The sequence below is a fragment of the Humulus lupulus genome, chromosome 5, assembly GCF_963169125.1.
Source record: "Humulus lupulus chromosome 5, drHumLupu1.1, whole genome shotgun sequence".
In the NCBI taxonomy this organism is placed as follows: domain Eukaryota; kingdom Viridiplantae; phylum Streptophyta; class Magnoliopsida; order Rosales; family Cannabaceae; genus Humulus; species Humulus lupulus.
The window spans coordinates 161,597,054-161,617,012 of NC_084797.1; positions in this window are offsets into that span (position 1 = coordinate 161,597,054).

Below are 19,959 nucleotides of genomic sequence, written 5' to 3' on the forward strand. Positions count from 1 at the left end.
ACTAAATATAACTTTTTCATTTTATATTCCAAATATGATTTTTTTTATAATATATAATTAAAACAATATATAAGAATTTTGAATAATATAAAATGTTATGAAAAAAGTCAAAATGTTATTGTTGTTTTTTTTAATTATTTCCATATATAATTAATCATTTAGAAATTTCTGGAAAATTTTAATAAATATATTGTACGCCCTAATTTTCCAACGGGCTATTAACAAGCTGAGATATGGCCTAATTATATCAGCCACGTGGATCCCCCATGACCGGAGCTGTTGTCGTCAGGTCCTACCTCGTTAGCTCGGGGTATCCAAAGGTTCGCCAAGATTACTCAAGGACCGAGTCAAGACTGTGAAGGCCACAGGTCGAGGAGGCATCCAGCTCGTAGTACGAGCTGGAGTTGGAAGCTATGACCTCTTATAAAGTCAACCACGCAAGGTAAACGTGCATATATCAGACATCACGTGTCTGATATATCCCTGACTTCTTGGACACGCAGCATGAACGTGCGTATTCAAGCACCACGACTGGGTTGGGCCGTGCGGCCCATTATCCCCCTTACCTATTGATTAGACCACACTTCATTTGTCAGGTTTTAGGAATTAATCATGAATGTCACAGAAGTGACATGATGGGTAAGAAGGTCACGGGATGACCCCCCCTTTTACCAACTCCCAGGTGCCCTCTCCTATAAATATGGAGACCCTGAGAGTTGGAAGGGGTTGGATTCTATTGTGTAAGGAAATACCAGGCATATAACAATAATATCGGCTGGTGGAGTAGAAGGATTTTAACCTTTGAACCACCTAAAAACGTAATTGTGTCACCAGTCCATAAAAAGATCATTCATCTATTTCGGTTCATTGTTACGCACTAATCTCATCCTCTTATTCTCTTAATTACCTGTTGGCGAAGAACCGCGTCAACATATATTATTCTCTTTTTGAATTTTGAATATCAATAAATAAATGAGTGATAGAATATTATAAATTTAAATGTTAATTATAGTAAAATTTTGTAATTAGTAATAATAAGAAATGTATCTTCCAAGTTTTAAATATATTTTAATATGAGACCAAGAAGAATGACATATATTGAGTATAAAATTTTATTAAATAATAACAAAACACATATATTGAGTTTTTGGGAATTCAAAAAGTAAACTTTTCAATAAGATACTAAATATAGTTTTTCTTTTTATATTCCAAATATGATTTTTTTTATATAATTAAAAAATATATATGAATTTAGAATAATATAAAAATGTTATGAAAAAAGTCAAAATGTTATTGTTGCTTTTTTCAAATTATTTTCATATAAAATTAATAATTTCAAAATTTATATATTATTTTAATAAATATATTTTTGTCATTTGAATTTTGAATATAAATACACAAATGTGTGATTGAATATTTAAAATTTAAATGCTAATCATAGTTGAATTTTGTAATTAGTGATCTTATTAAATAAAAAATATAACTTCCAATTTTCAAATGAATTTTATTATGAGACAAATAAGAATAACATATATTGGGTATTAAAGCTTATTAAATGATAATAAAATACATATATTGAGTTGTTGGGAATTCAAAATTTAAATTTACAATAAGAAACTAAATTTAATTTTTTTCTTTTCAATTATATTCCAAATAAGACATTTTTTATAAAAGAAAAATAACTTTTTTTTTATAAATTTCGAATATAATAAGTTTTTTGTTAAACAAAAGTCAATATTTTATAGTAGCCTCTTACTTTTAATTATTTTCATATGTTGGATATTGACATTTATGAAATATGAATGGAAAACATGTAGTTTTTTTAGTTAAATTAAATTCTAAATTTGACTTTAAAATTAGAATTATTGTACTTTTTAAATAATAAGTATACTCAAAACCTAGTATAATTGGACATTAGTAATCATAAATTGAAAATGGTGGTTTCAAACTAAAACTAAAATTAGTAATGGAGACATAACCATAAAATATGAATATGAAGATGGTATCACTAACCATCATTTATTTTGTATACGCAATATTATCATTTCAATCTTATAGTCTTACGAGACAAAATAAATTGTTCAAATTGAGCTCATGTCTTATGTACATCAAAGCGAACCACTAGTAACTAAGACAAATGACCTATTTAGATCATATGGATAGCATAGTAAATTTGATAAGTCATACAACATGAATTTCACACTTTAACATTATCTTGCACGAAATATACTGTTGACGTCGTTTTTCATAAACTTAAGAAAGAAGAGCAATTAAACAAGAATATACCAGAGGAAATAAATAAAAAGAATGAAAACAAGATCTTTTACGTGGTTCAGTAGTTAAAATCTGCCTAGTCCACGAGTCTATATTATTAGCTCGTTAGAGTTTTCTGGAAACTTTCAGAGAATAATTGCCCATAATTTTCTCTCAAAATCTCAATATTTCCCTCCCCCACAAATGAAGTTTACATATCTATTTATAGAGAGGGTTTCAGAATTGGTTCCCACATATTTCGGGAAGATATTCTGTAAATCAAATAATATAATGTCAATAAATGCATTATTTACTACACACACGGTAACATCCCATAAAATATGTGATTGAGTAACAAATTACCTCAGATCCCTTAAACATAGGGAATTTATAACAATAAATATCTTCACACGAAATCGACGAGCTTAGACACCAGATCCATGCGCCTTCAAGACCATTTGCCTATTACGAGTTTGTCATCTTACCTCACCTATCTTTCCACCAAGTAATCATTGACAAAGCTATTACCTTAGAGCCTACAACCCTCGAGCTCGAAGCATCTTGTTTGAAAGCAAGAGATGCATCAAGAAGTTTATACAAGTGTTGAACCCTTGCTAACACGAGTTGGGAACCTATTTTATAAGCTCGGAGCATTTTCGAGGCTATGTACTGCTCGAGCTTACGAGGTCGTCATTTACAGCAAACTGTCTGACTGGAATATCACATGATGATTGTGCTTATTTCGAGCTCACACCTTACGAACCTGAATTTCGAGATCAAGATTTTCATCCTCGAAATTTGGGTGTAACATATACCTATTGTAGACAAAATGAGTTGTTCGATCAAGCTCGTGTCCCACACATAATACAAACCATACCACTAGTGACTGGGACTGTTTCAGTCAAAGTGTTAGAATAGTGACTTTAATAAGTCACATATTTGGATTTCATACTTATGCATTTCTCGCACAAAATAGACCTATTGGATACAAAATGAATAGTTCGATTGATATCGTGTCCCACGTACTACAATCGTACCACTAGTGACTTGGACATTGTACCTCTACGGGTATAAGGGTACAACTTGGATGTAACACTTCGATATTATCCTGCACAAAATAAAAATACTGGAGACAAAATGAAACGTCTGATCGAGCTCCCGTACACGAGATCCCAATCCACTAATACCTTGATCAAGTTCTTCTCCCCCAAACCATCACAACTATGGTATATATAATATAAAGTTGATTTAATTAATAAATATAGGGTAAATGTCAATTTGGTACCTTGTATTTTATCAAAATACAAACTTGGTACCTTCTATTTTTTATAATTATCAATCGGTACCCTCTGTTTGCAAAAACTACATAGTTTGGTACCCTCTGTGCGTTTAAAATTTTAATATTCCTATATTGCCCTTTATTTATTGATTTATTTGATTTTCACTTGTTTTATATTTTTTAAATAATTTAAATATATTTTCAGATTTCATATAATAAAATAAATATTTAATTAAAACTTTAAAATAAATTTAATAATAACATTATTTTTAAAATAAATTTAATTAATTAAAAAATTGAATTAAGAAAATGAAAAACTAATTAAAATCTTGTTAATTAACTTTCAATAAACCTAAAACTTTAATTTAATCAACAAATCAATCCAACTTTGGAAAAAAAATATTGGGGAAAATGGGATGGCGGGAACTGATATGGTGAGGGTGAGATTGGGTGAAATATGTATTTTTTTTTCATTAATTAAATTAAAATTTAGGTTCATTTAAAGTTAATTAATAAGATTTTAATTATTTTTTTAATTTTTAATTCTATTTTTTTTGTTTTTAATTAATTAAATTTCTTTTTAAATTATTAAAATTATTTTTAAAATTTTAATAAAATATTTATTTTATTTTATGAATTCTAAAAATATATACTTAAATCATTTAAAAATAATAAAACAATTGAAAATCAAATAAATCACTAAAATAAGGGTGAGATTGGGAGGGTGTAGAACCGAGATGGTGATAGAGAGATTAGGTCAAATATAAGTTTTTTTTTGATAATTAAATTAAAATTTAGGTTTATTTAAAGTTAATTAATAAGATTTTAATTATTTTTTTAATTTTTTGTTTTTGATTATTTAAATTTATTTTAAAAATAATTTTTCTTATTAAAATTATTTTAAAATTTTAATTAAACATTTATTTATTTTATGAATTTTAAAAATATATTTACATCATTATAAAATAATAATACAATTTCAAATTGAATAAATCATTAAGATAAGGGGTAATATGGGAATATTAAAAATTTAAATACACGGAGGGTACCAAATTATATAGTTTTTGCAAACAGAATGTACCGATTGATAATTATCAAAAACAAAGTATCAAGTTTGTATTTCGATAAAACACAGGTACCAAAAGGGCATTTACCCATAAATATATGTGACAACATTGTTACATATTTCAGTTTTTTATATCATTGTTATCACAAATATTTTCAGAAAATAAATGCCACACATACTATAATATAAATAATAGAAACTCAATTTCATAACTATATGTAATAACATTCATGTCATATTTATATTATATTTATGACTATTATTTTCATAAAATAAATGTCACACATACTACAATATAACATATATAAAATAAAATTTACAACTATATGTAACAACATAAATATCATTTATTGTTAAAATGTCATTTATCAAATAACATAAATATTTAATTTTTTAATTGTAAATATGATTTAATGTTATTATAAAATCGATGTCACACACACTATACTATAATGTAGATAACATAAACTTATTTTCATAATATAGGTAACAACATTAATGAAATAATTGTAAAAAAAAAAGTATAAAATAACATAAATTGTTATATTAAAATTTTTATATTATAAGTATGACTAATGTTTTCATAAAACAAATGTCACACGTACTATGAAGTAGGTCATATAAGCCCAATTTCATATGTAACAACCTTAACGTAATATTTGTTTTTTTTAATAGTGTCAAATAATATAGATATTTATTTTCTTATATTTATGAATGATATTTTTTATAAAATATTTTGGGTGATGGCATTAAATGGTTTGATTATATCGTCATAAAAAAAAAGGGCAACTAAATAATAGCTTATTTTTTTAATTTTATTAAAATAATTAATAATAAAAAATGCTTGAGTAGCTACTTGATTAATTTGGAAAGTTGCAATTTCATTAATTATATATTATGTCTTTGTGTGGCTCATTAATTATTAAAGTGTTTTATTGTTCTATGCTATAAATACTTCACAATCTCTAAAAAAACACACACACAATCACACAAAACCAGAAATTATATATTATTTTACTAAAAATAAAAAAAGTTTCATCCACAATTACTAACCACATTTCTGATACAACCTACTCCAAAAACTAAAGAAAGCTCTCCATCTTCTCATTCCAATGATCGTGATGACAATGAAGTAGAGTCCCCACTGAAGAAGATTAAGATCGAACCAATGAGTGATGTGTAGGAATAGTCCCTAGTGCGCAGCGAAAAATGCGATAATAGTAGTATTGTATACAACAAATTTTTTTCATATAAACAATTTTATATGGGAATCCTTTAATATGCAATATGTTAATTATCATAATATGTATATGTAAAAATAATACAAAATGATTTACTTCTTGTATCCTATCAAAAATTCTTGAATATTTTTGTATATATTTCGATTTTCCTATCATCACTTAAGTACTCACACCTAGATCTTCCAAGATGTTCTCTACACCTTAAGATGTGGGTGGACACATAGAGAACAAGAATCAATATTTGTGAATCAAAAGTATTCTCAACACATGAGACTCTTGATTATAGGCTAGAGAGAAATATTTTTCTTTTGTGTGAAAAAATGATAGCTTTTCTTCTCTGTGTAAAAGCTTGTTGTGTTATCCTTCTATTTTTTATCATATAGAATATATAGACAATATTATCATAATAATAATAATAATAATAATAATAAAATTTATCATATTTAATAATAGTAGTAATAATAATAATGATGATGATGATTAAAGATAAAGTCTTACATTCCATTTTAAAACCATTTTCAAAATTCTTTATTAATTAATTAAATAAAATAAAAAATCAATAACTGATCACCATGCATAGGGCAATCCAAGAAGCCCTATACGTGTGGCACTCTCCCTGAAAAATGGGATTTGATTTTTTTCATGTATTTTTATTTTAATTAATTAATAATTAGAAATTCAAATAAGGTATCATCTTTTTAAGGAAAAGATAACAACTTAAATTTGAAAATTCAAAATTCAAATTTTGAATTTCCATTATCATCTTATTATTAATCAAATAAATATAATAATTAAGTCCCTAAAACATTCGTTCTTAGCCTGATCATTCTGACAAACCGTAATGCATGAAGCAAATGATCAAATGACATATATAGGAGTTCATGGTAACTTCAGGATTAAGATCAGTTTGTATATGATCATCAGTTGATGTGTTTTATAATACTACGAAACGATATTTAAACAAGTATTATTAAATCACATCTGGTCTAGTTCTGCATACTCTCAGGATGCAAAGTGTTGACGCCATTTTTCGTCAACTTAAAACTGAAGAGCACTAAACAAAGATATAAGAAATTAACAGAAGGATTTTTACGTGGTTCAGCAGTTAAAATATGTCTGGTCTACGAGTCAATGTTATTGATTCGTGATACTCTCTCAAAGCTTTTTCAATGTTTTTCAGCAGAGTATTCTCAATAGAATTGTGTGTGTGTCCACAAATGAAATTCCCCAGGCTATTTATAGACCTGGTTGATAGAATATCTTCCCCTTATTTCGTGAAGTTACAATTCAAAGTTGAAATAAATACAAATAAATGCATTAGTTACATAATATCCCATGATAATTGAGATTTAATATCAGATAACAACAAATCCCAAAGGAATAGGGATCTCCTAACAGTTTTCGTGTGCAAAACGTGTTGCTGATTTCGAAGGCAAGGTCTATGTGCTTCCGAGATCAACCAACACTTTGAGCTCGTTATTCTGCTCAGCTTCCTCCTTAGCCAGTGATTCCACCGAGCTTACCCTTCGGAGACCAACTTCTTCGAGCTTGCAACGAAGGCTCGAATTACACCCATATGCATCGGAGAAAGTTCATCCTTTCGAGCTTGACACTTATGCTCGAGCTGTAATGTCTCAAATTCCCTAATGTAGCTTAGTGCCTAGATTAGGGGGCCAGGAGGGCCATAAATAATTTAATGCGTTATTATTTTATTATATGCATGATTATGTGCATTGTATTATTATATGGCTATATTCGTATATTTATGAGCATGTATGTGATATATGGGTGAGATCACATTATTATGTGATTATGTTTGAGCTATTCGGCATGAGGCGATCCTAGGAAGCAAGTTAGCGGTTTGGTCATAACGGGGTTAATTACTGGGCTCGGGGTGAGCCTAGGGTTAATTTGGTGCTTAGTACAATACTGGGATTGAGCGGGTAATGGGATATGATTTGGTAATTATTTGTGGATATTAGGAGTAATAAGAATTAGAGGACGTTAATTATGATTAACGGGGTAGGTGAAAATGACAAAATTTTCCTTGGGTGGCTTTGAGGGATTAGGATGGCCCTAGGGGCATTTTTATCATTTAGGCTTATATATATATATATACTCATCCAAGGAAAAATGTGGAAGGAACCACAGAAAACGAGAGCTTTCTTCTTCTTCTCTCTCTCGATCATACTCTCTCTCTCTCTCGGGTTGATTTTGAAGCTTGAAGTCTAGGAGAATTGAAGCTATTTGGGCTAGGTTCTTGATTGAGTAAAGCTTAGGGATAATTTTGTGTTTTAGGTAAGGATTCTAAGCTTGAACTTTAAAGTTTTACTCGGTTTTTAAGGTTATTTATAAGCTTGATAGTTTGATCTTAGAATTGGATATTTGGTGGTGTTGTAAGTGTTATGAAGCTTGGGGTTTTATTGTTAAATTGATGGTTATGTTGTGTTAGGGTTTGGTTTTGATATTGGGATTGTTTGGTTAAAGTTTTGGCTGAGTTAGGATTGAAGAAAATGCAGGGGAGCTGGGTTCGCAGGGTCAAGTCGCGACCGAGTTCATGGGTGCCACGACTTGAGTGAACCCCAGAGCCTTCACTAGGCTCTGTCTCTGCCCGCCCCTGCATCCAGACAGGGGGCCTGTTTGTTTGGGAGGTGCGCTGCGATCCTTGGGGGCAGGTCGCGACCCACCTGTTCTTTTTGGGCCAGACATGGTTTTACTTAGTTTTAAGTGCGGGTTTTCGAACCTTAAGGCTCGGGATCGAATCTACTAACCGTTTTAGTAGGATTCGAGGTCCCGGGGTCTAAGACTTGGTCCCAAAATCTTTTATTACTCATTTAACAGATGGAATTTCATGTTTGGTTATGATTAGGTGACCGTTAAAGGGCCTAAGGTAAGGATCATTCTCAAGGGTCGTTCTTAACTTATTTTCTGCTTAGGTCTGAGGTAAGAAAACTGCACCCATTATGTGACATACATGATTATTGTTAAAGCATGTTGAGTACTCTATATTTAGATATCTATTGCATTATGAATGCTTGATTGCATTGTTTATCCGAGCAACACACTAACTTATTAATAAAAAACGACAATGCTGTTAAATGCTGGTCGTGAAGCTCTGACATATCAGTCAGGATCGGTAACAGTACTGAGCGCTGGTCATATGGAATTGACTTATGAGTCAAGAGCGGCAAAAGCAGATTAAACACTGGTCGATATGATTAGATCTAATCAACAAGAGCAGTATATGCTTGTCTGACCTATTGGTAGAAGACAACTAAAGCGCTTGGCTAGTCTATGGCTAGTTACACAAAGCCAGGGCTAAAAGGCTCAAGTGACTTGATAGTCACATGGCTTAACGCGCAGGACCCCAGGATGACTTAACAGTCATCTATTTAGGGTGTAGGACCCCAGGATGACTTAATAGACATCTATTCAGGGAGTAGGACCCCAGGATAACTTAACAGTCATCTATTCACGGTACAAGACCCCAGGATGACTTAACAATCATTGATTCAAGGTACAGGATCCCATGATCATTTATTAATACTTGTATACATGCAGTAATAAGTTTTCTTGCTGAGCCTTGGCTCATGGGTGCTATGTGGTGCAGGTAAAGGGAAAGAAAAGCTTACCCATCCTTGAGTGGAGAGCTTATGTGGAGATGTGTACATATGCGGCCGCTTGACCACCACAGTCAAGGTGTTTCAGAGGAACTAGGGTTTAACCCTTTTTTTTTTTTTCTTGGGTCAACAGATTGTAACTTTTGAATTGTAATGACCATTTTGGATTGTAAACAACTTTGTAAACACTTTTATGGGATCCCATGTACAGTTAAACTTTTTAAATAAAACATATCCATTCCTTTTGACCGAAATTTTAACCTTGGCCCATTAATAACACTTAGATGAACGTTTATGGCCTAAAGACTCGTTTAGCAAGTTAAGCACTATTTAAAGTACACAGTGTGATGTTCCTGTCTACCCAGGGTGCTACATAAGCCTTCTGAACTTGTGCTCATTCGCCAACAAGAACAAGTCAAGAATCATGCAAATTTATACAAGTTTCTATCCACTACTTGTTATTTTCGAGCTTACGCTTTTCAAGCCTACTTTTCGAGGCTCATTTATGACTGTGTCAAAATTTGTGTGTAACAATATTCCCCCTCAAAAGTGTTGGTTCGAATCCTATGAGAATGAAACTTTTGAACTTCACTTTTCGAAAAACATCCCACCTACCACACTCGAGTATGGACACGCTTCCCTTGGGGATTGCACACCAAGAGTACTCAAGTACTCCCTATTCATGCACATGTCCTTTCGTAGGACCTTTTTGCTGATAGTTTATATAATTAAATGTGATCCTTCGGACCCAATTTTAACCCAAATCAAGGGCCCCAATCATTTCGACCCTTGACATCCCCTCAGGGGATGCATACCCCCTTCACCTTCATCATTTTTACTTCTCAGAAAAAAGAAACCAAAGAAAGAAAAAAGAAAAAACCAGAGATTTCTTTGCATGTACTCTAAGCCAAAGAAGCGAAACTATTCCAGTACATTCGGCTCCATGAAATCGTTCTTGCTTCCACTACTTCAGTCAACGATCTCATCATATCCACGAACAACTTTGTGTAAGCCTCCCCATTTCTCTTTGTTGTATATGCATGTTTTTTTTTCATAGGTTTCATGTGGCTTAAGAAATAGGGTTTTGGATTAGGGTTTTAATGCATGAATCCCGAAAATATAGCCTTTTCAGGTAACTGCCAACTTTTCCCTGGAAATCCAGGATTCTCCTATTTTAAATTGGTAATATCCCTCCCTCTCTCGCGTGGGTATATTCTCGATGCCCGAACTCTACAATAGTTTGGGACAAACATCTGAACCAATCTTTGCTCTTTCGAGCCTTCAGTCTCGATTGAGGCAATCTCGTTTTCTTGAGCTTGAGATATCGAAATTTTAATCCTCTCTTATTATTTTCTACATGATGGGCCCTCACCTTTTTCTTACTTGTTAGATGTCGCAGTACTCTAAGAATTGGTGGGGACCCAAGTTTGCTATCCCTTACCGCCCATCAACTCCTAAACCTGAATCGCCTTTCACCCGAAACCAGAGATTGATCCGCAAGCACCAAGAGTAGTGCGAACAAGAAGATATGCGAGACTGCTTTTGACATTAGATTGATGAGGTCAAAGAAAGAAAAAGGAAGAGATTGTGAGTGGTAGCTTATCCTGACCCAGACCCCGAGATCAGACCTATCCCACTAGATCCCAAACTTAAAGTCACTGTAGCCTTTCCACTAGGTGCACTTTCATTTACTCTAATGGAAGATTCTTCAACACGTCCAGCCACCTCTTAAGCTCTCTCAGTCCCTACCTCGAAGGAGGAGTTTTTCAAGGCTGAACATTACCAGAGCTGGGTCACTTCCACCAGTCATATCTCCCAGCTACTAGCCTACCACGGTCTTAACCTTTCTAGTACACTGATGTGCCATCCTGCCACCTCCAACGAAAGGAGTTGTTATGCCCCGAGAGATGGCAATCCCGATTGTAAAGTCAGGCTCGTTTCCTGGAGTCGCGAACATATGAGGGCTGGGGCCCTGCTACCTTTGAAGAATTACTTCAAACAAATTTTGTATTACGCCGGTCTCGCCCCCTTCCAACTCCAGACAAATTCTTTCAGGGTCTTGTCAGCCCTTAGATCGTTGTACCATGAATTGAAGTGGGACGGGCCCTCAGCACAAGAGATATTGTATCTCTTTTGCCTTAAGAGCAACCCTTCTCGAGCTCATGGAGGAGATGGGTTCTATTACCTATCTAGCTATCCGAAGGAGAAGCGATTATTCGAGGACATCCCAAACCATCCTCCAAATTTTAAGACAACATTCTTCTGGACAGATGGGCTCGCTCATTCCCAATTCTACTCCTTCCAACGCATTCGTAAGTATTTCAACACGTCTTTTCCATTTTTCATTGAACAATTGAACTCAGAATATTCACTATGTTCTTGCCTGCAGCCAACTACCACCGACCTACTCCAACAAAATCCATGAAGGAGCATAGGGCAGCAATTCTCCAGCACCTTTATGGTGGAAGGTCCCTCACTTATCTCCTCCATGAATACAAGCTCCGAGCTTGTTGTAACACCCTGGTTACCCCAGAACAGTTACGGTGAACAGTGAACCGAAAATTTGACCCGCTACCCGAGTCCTTTGGTTAAAAACGTGATCTAAGTGTTATTATAGGGTTAAGGTGAAAAACCAATAAAAAGGAAAGGATATATTCCATTAAGTAAATAAACTGCTCATGAGCCTTTCAAAATGTTTACAAGTAGTTCGTAATACAAAAGAGTTGCTATTGTTTCAAATTTACAGTCCCCGCCGGCCTAAGCGGCAAAAGTAGGGTAAACCCCTAGTCCCTCTGAGAAATCCTTGACCGTGGTGGTCAAGCGGCCCTGCATGTACACAACATCGCCCAAGCTCTCCACTCAAGGCTGGGTGAGCTTCTCTTTCCCTTTACCTACACCACAAAGCACCCATGAGCCAAGGCCCAGCAAGAAAACACAATAAAGCATGATATAATATCAACAACGATCATAATAACCATTCAGGACTATCAGTCCAAGCGAATAGGTGACAATAGCCAAAAGTCACAATAATGAGCATCGCTCCCTCTAGCCATGTGACGATAGGGTCACCAGGGCTTAACTGATAAGTGATTCTTCCATGAGTTTGATCAAGACAGGTGCATGGTGAGTGGTCACCAACATAACCTACCTCCCGACTCTAGAGTCGTGCTATGGACAGCGTCCCCTAGCCATGTGACAAACAGTCACCGGGGTCTTATACCTTGGCTATAAACATCTGGTCATAGACCAGGCAAATGCTTATAAGTTCTTCGACCTTAGGGTCGGTCCCGCATTAATGCCATGGAGCTATTCAATGCGTGTTTATCGACTTTAGAGTCGGTCCCTGACTAGTCAGTTCCATAAACAGATAATCAGCGTTCACTAGCATTTAATATGCAATCCACGTCCACATATAACAACCAACATGCCTCAATATCAAACCATGCATGTCATATATCTATACAGGGTGCAACTGTATTCATACACTGTTTTCTTACCTCTGGTTCGAGTGAGAATTATTATATGAACGACCCCTGAGAACGATCAACCTTTAAATTCCTTGATGGTCACCTGGTCATAACCAAAATATAGGTTTTATCAATAAAAATGATAACCGAGGGTCCCCAAACCAAAAACTAGCCTCCGAGACATCAAACGCTACCCAACCGGGTACTAGGTTCAACCCCGAAGCCTAAGGTTTGAATCCCCAAGCTAAAAACATGTTTTTGGAAAAATTGACCTTAAGGGTCATGGCCCTCCCCTGCTGCACCGCGGCGCGCCCTCAAACAGAGAGGGCTCTCCCTCTGCCAGACGCCAAGGGCCGCGGCGCACCCCTGCTGCGCCGCGGCACCCATCCCAGACCAGCAATACGCCCTCATACGAACCCAGTTTTTCCCCTGTGTTCTTTCCTCTCAAACCAGTCCTTCAAACCATCTTTAATCCTCCTCCAAACATACAATTAAACCCCCAAATAACACCCATAGCTCACCCTCATCAAATCCCAATCAAACCAACACAAAAACTCCATTTAATTCCCACTTCCATCAAGAACTTTAAAGCTGAAAACTAAAGATAAAAAAACAGAGCATAACTTGAGTTCAATGATCAAAAGTCACCTTAAAACCTGTTTTGAACCTCCCACACAAGCTGAATCAAGCCACCAACCCAGCCTTTAAGTTTCCTTGGTCGAATCCCCACTTAGAACTCAAAACCCCAATAAAGGAAAAAGAGAAAGGTGATGCACGGGAAGGAAGAGGAAGCAAGTCTCTGTTTTTGTTCTGTTTAAGTCTACCACTTTCTACAGCCAACAGCCACTTAAATTATATATATCCACCCTTAAATGACTAAAATACCCTTGAGTCATCAAAAGCTTCTCAAACTATTCCAAGGGTAAAATTGGTACTTTCCGCTTATCCCGTTAATCATAATTAACGCTTCCCAATTCCTGCCAATCTCAATATCCTCAACTTCCAATAATTCATATCCCGTTACCCTAAAATCCCCGGTAACGCTATAATCATTAATATCACCCCGAGACTCACCCCAAGCCCCGAGCTCAAACTTGTTATGACCAAACCGATAAATCATGTTTAGAGATCGTCTCATGTCGAAATACTCGAACCAATCCACATTATAATGTGGTCTCACAATATATCATAAGCACGCAAACAAATATTCAATTATACCCTCAATGGGCCAAATTACCAAAACACCCCTGTAAACAAATGTGGACTCACATGCATGCATTTAACATCATATTATAATATAATTCTCATAAACATGCATAAACACATTTAATGGCATAATTAAACAGTTATGGCCCTCCCGGCCTACTAATCCAGCCATTAACCATAATAGGGAATCTGGGGCATTACACTTGTGGCCTTTTAGGCGAAGGTGAGTCCACGGATGATTTAGGGATTCAAAAATACTATAGGTGGGAAGATGTGCCACTCCCCACTGCTAGACTTCCCCCCAGGAGGAGGACCTCAAGCTCCCAATTCCATGCCACTGCCTCCCGCCCTCATGAGCAAACAGTCTCGGGCAATGAAGCCCACGACAAAGCCTCAACGAGCTTGGTGGATGGAGATAAAGTAGTGTTGGACCACTCCATGTGGTCTCCATCATTGCTTAAGCACGAGCCTGATGTGATGATCCTATTCGAGGACCCTAGGGATAACTTTTTAGCATGGTCAAGAGTTGACCTTAAATTCCGTAGGTTCGATAGCTGGTTAGGACAATACCATACCATGTATAGCTTAAATGAGGTATAGGATGGGGTAGCTGTACAGTATGGGACCAATTTGTATAAGGACCTTTCGAGACTATCCCCCACTTATAGAAAGGGGACTCCCCTAGAGTCATCAGAAGATAGGGGAATTTCTTGGTCTTCGAGCTCAAGCTCGGTCAAAAATACCAGTTAGGTTTCTTTTATCTTGGAGTCTTGTTTCATATAGTAACCTTTTTTTTTATTACTTACATACAACCATTTTTTTTTTAGGTGATATGGACTCGGATTTGGATAATGTGCTTAACAAGCCTATGACCTTGAAGGCGAAAAAACGCCAAAGAGTGTCACAGAAGGGAGGTCGTCCCTCCAAACTGTCCAAAAAGGCTGAGGTAGTCCCCCCGGCCCAGGCACCCCAAGACCCAAGTCATGTCGTTGGGCCCGCAGCACCTTCTGAGGTCGAGTCGAGTCAGGCCACCGATCCCATAGTGCCTTCCAAGGTTGTGCCTCCTCCTCCATTCCAAGTGAGACGAGTCCAGGCTCCCGTACGAGACTGCTTCTTATCGATCTTGACTTATGTGCCTGAGTTTGTGGTCCATAGTGCTGCTGGAACCCCTGGAGTCAACCTTGGCTCTGATGCTTTGACCCGCATGGGTCAAAGTTTCAGCAACCTCGGGGCCCCTCAGTGGGAATTCCCGAGCTCCTGCCGAGATGCCAATACTCTTTTCACAAAGAGTGGTGAGCTATTTTCCTCGGTCAGTCATTTTTTTTTTAGCCTTCTTATTCTGTACTAACTTTGATTTGTACTTTTCTAACCTTTTTGTTTATTTTTGTGTCTAGGCATTCATATCCATTGTTCAGCACCATTTCTTGCTGAATAACGAGGTTGCGAAGAGAATAGCACTTGCACAGGAGGCTCGAGATTCCCAGTTAAAGCTCGAGGACAACCTCAAAGAAGCTTGAGTGGAAATTGCCGCAAGGGATGCGACGATCAAGAAGACTCCTGAGCTTGAGTCGAGGCTGGAAGCAACCTTGAAAGAGGTCTAAAGGATTTCCCAAACTTGAATCGAAGTTGGAGGCGACCTTGAAGGAGGTCGAGCCAGGGACTCCGAGATCAAGAAGATTTGGGGATTCAATGCCAAGCTGGAAGAGGAGAAGAAAATGACTTTCGAAGTTATCGAGGGTGAGAAGGCTCGTCTTCTTGAGGAGTTCAAGACCAAAAAGGATCGCGTCGTAGACATGGCGATGTATCGAATTTGGGTTAACAACCCCGACCTCAACACCAGCTTTGTTGCCAACTTGGAGACCAAATTCATTGCTAAATGGCAAGCTCATCTTGAGTAGGAAGAGGCCAGACTCGAGGTTGAGGAGGCGGCACAAGTTTTCGGGACACAAATGGAAGGGGCATCTAACCCCTGAAATAAGAATCATGGGTTGCAACCCATTATTACATGTAATTATATTTTTTGTGCCCTTGTGGCAAAGACAACTTACAGCTCGATTCTGAGCTATTTTAATTATCTTACGAATTTATATCATAATAGAAGTTTTTGTACTTTCAATTTTCTAGCTCGAAAACCTTTTTTAACATTGTTTACCTTTAGATTTTTGCCTTAATATTATGAATATATTTCTTGATCAAAATATTTCGAGCATGTTACTAAGGCCTTGCTTTTATACTTGTTTATTCGTACAAATATATATATATGTTGGTTTTAAGCTTGAATTTCAATACATTCATGCATAGTTTATCTGAAATGCTCATATTCGACTTCGTTATTATCAAGGTTATGTTATATTATTTTATAATATAATGTAATATTATATTATATTATAATATAATGTTTTAGATTAAATAAATGTGACAAAGAGTGTCACATATTGTAACATATAATAGAGAGTTACAATATTTATATATATGAGAAATATCCAAATATGTAACATATTTGGTGTTACAAATTTGTAACTTCCAAATATTACCCTTTATTGTGTAAATTTGGTGTTACACAATATTGATATGAATTTCATAAAAGCCATATGTGAAATGGTTGTTAAAGATATAATTTTAACCCCAATAATGTGTTTTGGGGGTTACAAAATCATTTGGGAGAGTTTGGAACCGTTTGGAAAAACAACACATTTTCAAGTGCCGAAATTGGTCTGTGGCCGCGGCCTGTGGGATAGAGAGTAGTGGTCACGGCCACTGATGTCCCTGGCTGCGGCCACAGGTGTATTTTTGACCATTTTTTCAGTTTTTTCAATCATTTTTGAATGGTTCCAAAAACCCAAATAACTCCCAAATCTCATTTTTAATTCCATAAAAATCCAATTAATCATTGGTAATATCCATGGGGGTTGGTGGAATTTTAAATTCAAAGGGTGTCTCTAAACTCTATAAATAGGAGCCTATTGCTCACTTGAAAGACACAACTTTTCTATCCATTAGAGCACTTGGCTAGAAACACCTTGAGGCTTGATAATTCTAAAAAGCATTTCCTATAATCTGTGAGAGATCCCTTAGTGCATAAGTTAGGGGGAAATAAGATTTTGGACAAAGGTTTCAAACCTTGTTCAAGTTGGTGATCCCCAACACTCTTCACTTTGGTAGTGTGAGTGAGAGATGTTTATCTTTCGTTTCTTGTTCCTTTATTTCATTCTATTGCTTTTCATCTTTATATTCTTCTTCTCTATTTACTTGTATTTCTTGTTGAAGAGTTGTAATCTTTTCTTTTCTTTTGTTTCAAACAATTTACTTTATTTGTAATATTTTTCTTAGAGTTGTATTTCACTATTCTCTTCCTCTTCTTCTTCTTTTGTTCATTTGTATTTTCAATTATAGAGTTGTAACACTTTATTTAATCAATCCTTGTCTATTGTAATATTTTTGCATAGAGTTGTAATTTTTTAACCATTTCCATTGAGACAAATGCATTTTTTCCTAACATTCAAAAGCTTACCCTTGTTTGTTTCAATGGAAGGTGAAACCATCAAGATAATGAATCAAGACCTAGTGAGGTTAGATAGGTTTGATGAGTCAAATTTCACTAGGTGGCAAGACAAGGTGAGATTCCTTTTGACCACTCTCAAAATCACCTACATTCTAAAATCCACTCTAGAACCTCTCCCAACACCATCCGACAAGGACACTCCCGAGGAGGTGGAGAAAAGAAGGAAGAGGGAGGAGGACAATCTGATTTTTAGGGGTCATATCCTCAACGCCCTTTCCGATAGGCTCTATGACCTCTACACCAAGACCAAATCGGCTAAGGAGATATGGGATGCACTTGAGACAAAGTTCAAGGAGGAAGAGGAAGGTACCAAAAAGTTTTTGATATCTCAATACTTTGATTTCAAATTTTTTGGTGATAAACCTATTCTTCCTCAAATTCATGAATTGCAAATAATTATTAACAAATTGAAAGTGTTAAAGATTGAGCTTCCCGAGGCCTTTCAAGTTGGTGCTATAGTGGCTAAATTACCACCAACTTGGAAGAGCTATAGGAAAAGAAACCTTCATAAAAATTAGGATTATTCTTTGGAGGAAATCCAAAAACATATTCGAATCGAGGAATAATCGATATGTAGAGATAAACTTATGGAGCGGTCTAATGGAGAGACTTCCAAAGCAAATGCGGTGTCACAACCAAAACATCCCAAAAACAAAGGGAAAAGGGTAACGAGAAATCCTTGGGTCCAAAAACCAACCCAAACAAGTTTAAGGGCGAGAAAGGTCCTTACTTTGTGTGTGGGAAAAAGGGTCACTATGCTAGAGAGTGTAGACATAGAAAAGACCAACAAGGACCTAAGGTGAATGCAACTCAAGAGGAAAACATAGTTGCTACCCTTAGTGAGGTGAATGCGGTACAAGGCAAGGTGAAAGGGTGGTGGTATGATACATGTGCCACCGTCCTTGTCACCTATGAAAAATCATTGTTCAAGACCTTTGAAGATTCAAGGGGCAACCATGAGATTCAAATGGGCAATGAGGGAAAATCCAAGGTACTTGGCAAAGGTACCATTGAAGTCTTTTTAACCTCCGGCAAGAAAGTTACATTAGTGAATGTACTTTATGTTCCTGAAATGAGTAGAAACTTGGTAAGTGGTGATTTTCTTGGCAAGCCCGGCATTAAGGCCATTTCTGAGTCCGGTAAACTTGTACTTACCAAATCAAATGTATTTTTGGGAAAGGGGTACTCTTGTGTGGGTATGGTTAAATTGTGCACCAATGATGTAACTTTCAATGTTATCAACAAAAATGTTAATTCCGCCTATATTGTTGAGTATGATTCTTTATTTTTGTGGCATCTTAGACTATTACATATAGGTTTTTCAACCATGAAAATAGTAGTAAAATGTGGTATGATTGCATGCAATATGAAAAACTATGGTAAATGTGAAACATGTGTTAAGGCAAAAATGATTAAGAAACTATTTCCTAGTGTAGAAAGATCATCTAATTTACTAGATTTAATCCATAGTGATCTTTGTGAATTAAATGGTGTTTTAACTAGAGGTGGTAAAAGGTATTTTCTTACTTTTATAGATGATTTTAGTAGATATACTTATGTGTTTCTTTTAAAGCATAAAGATGAAACTTTTGATGCTTTTAAATTATATAAATTAGAAGTTGAAAATCAACTAAATAAAAAGATTAAGGTGCTAAGAAGTGATAGAATGGGAGAGTACTTCTCTAATAAATTCAATACATTTTGTGAAGAAAATGGCATAATTCACGAATGCACCGCACCTTATACACCACAACACAATGGTATTGCTGAAAGGAAAGATAAGACTTATCTAAAGATGATAAATTCTATTTTGGTGTTTTCTAAGTTGAATTTCAACTTATGGGGTGAAGCGTTATTAACCGCTTGTCACATTCTTAATCGAATATCGATGAAGAAAAATGAGATATCTCCATATGAGTTATGGAAAGGAAGAAAACCCGTCATAGGGTAGTTCAAAGTGTGGGGGTGTCTTGCATATTCCAAGAAAAATGAACCTAATAGAACAAAGTTAGGTTCAAGAGCCATAAAGTATGCTTTTGTTGGTTATGCCAACAATAGTAAAGCTTATAGGCTATTAGACTTAGAGTCTAATATTATGATTGAATCTAGAGAAGTTGAATTCTTTGAGAACATGTTATGTGATAACAATTCTCAAGCTTCAACATCTCTAAAGGAGAATTTGTTATATGAGAACAATTATCAAGCTTCTACATCCAAAGTTTATTCTCAAGAGGATAATTCTCAAAAGAATGTAAAGCAACCCTT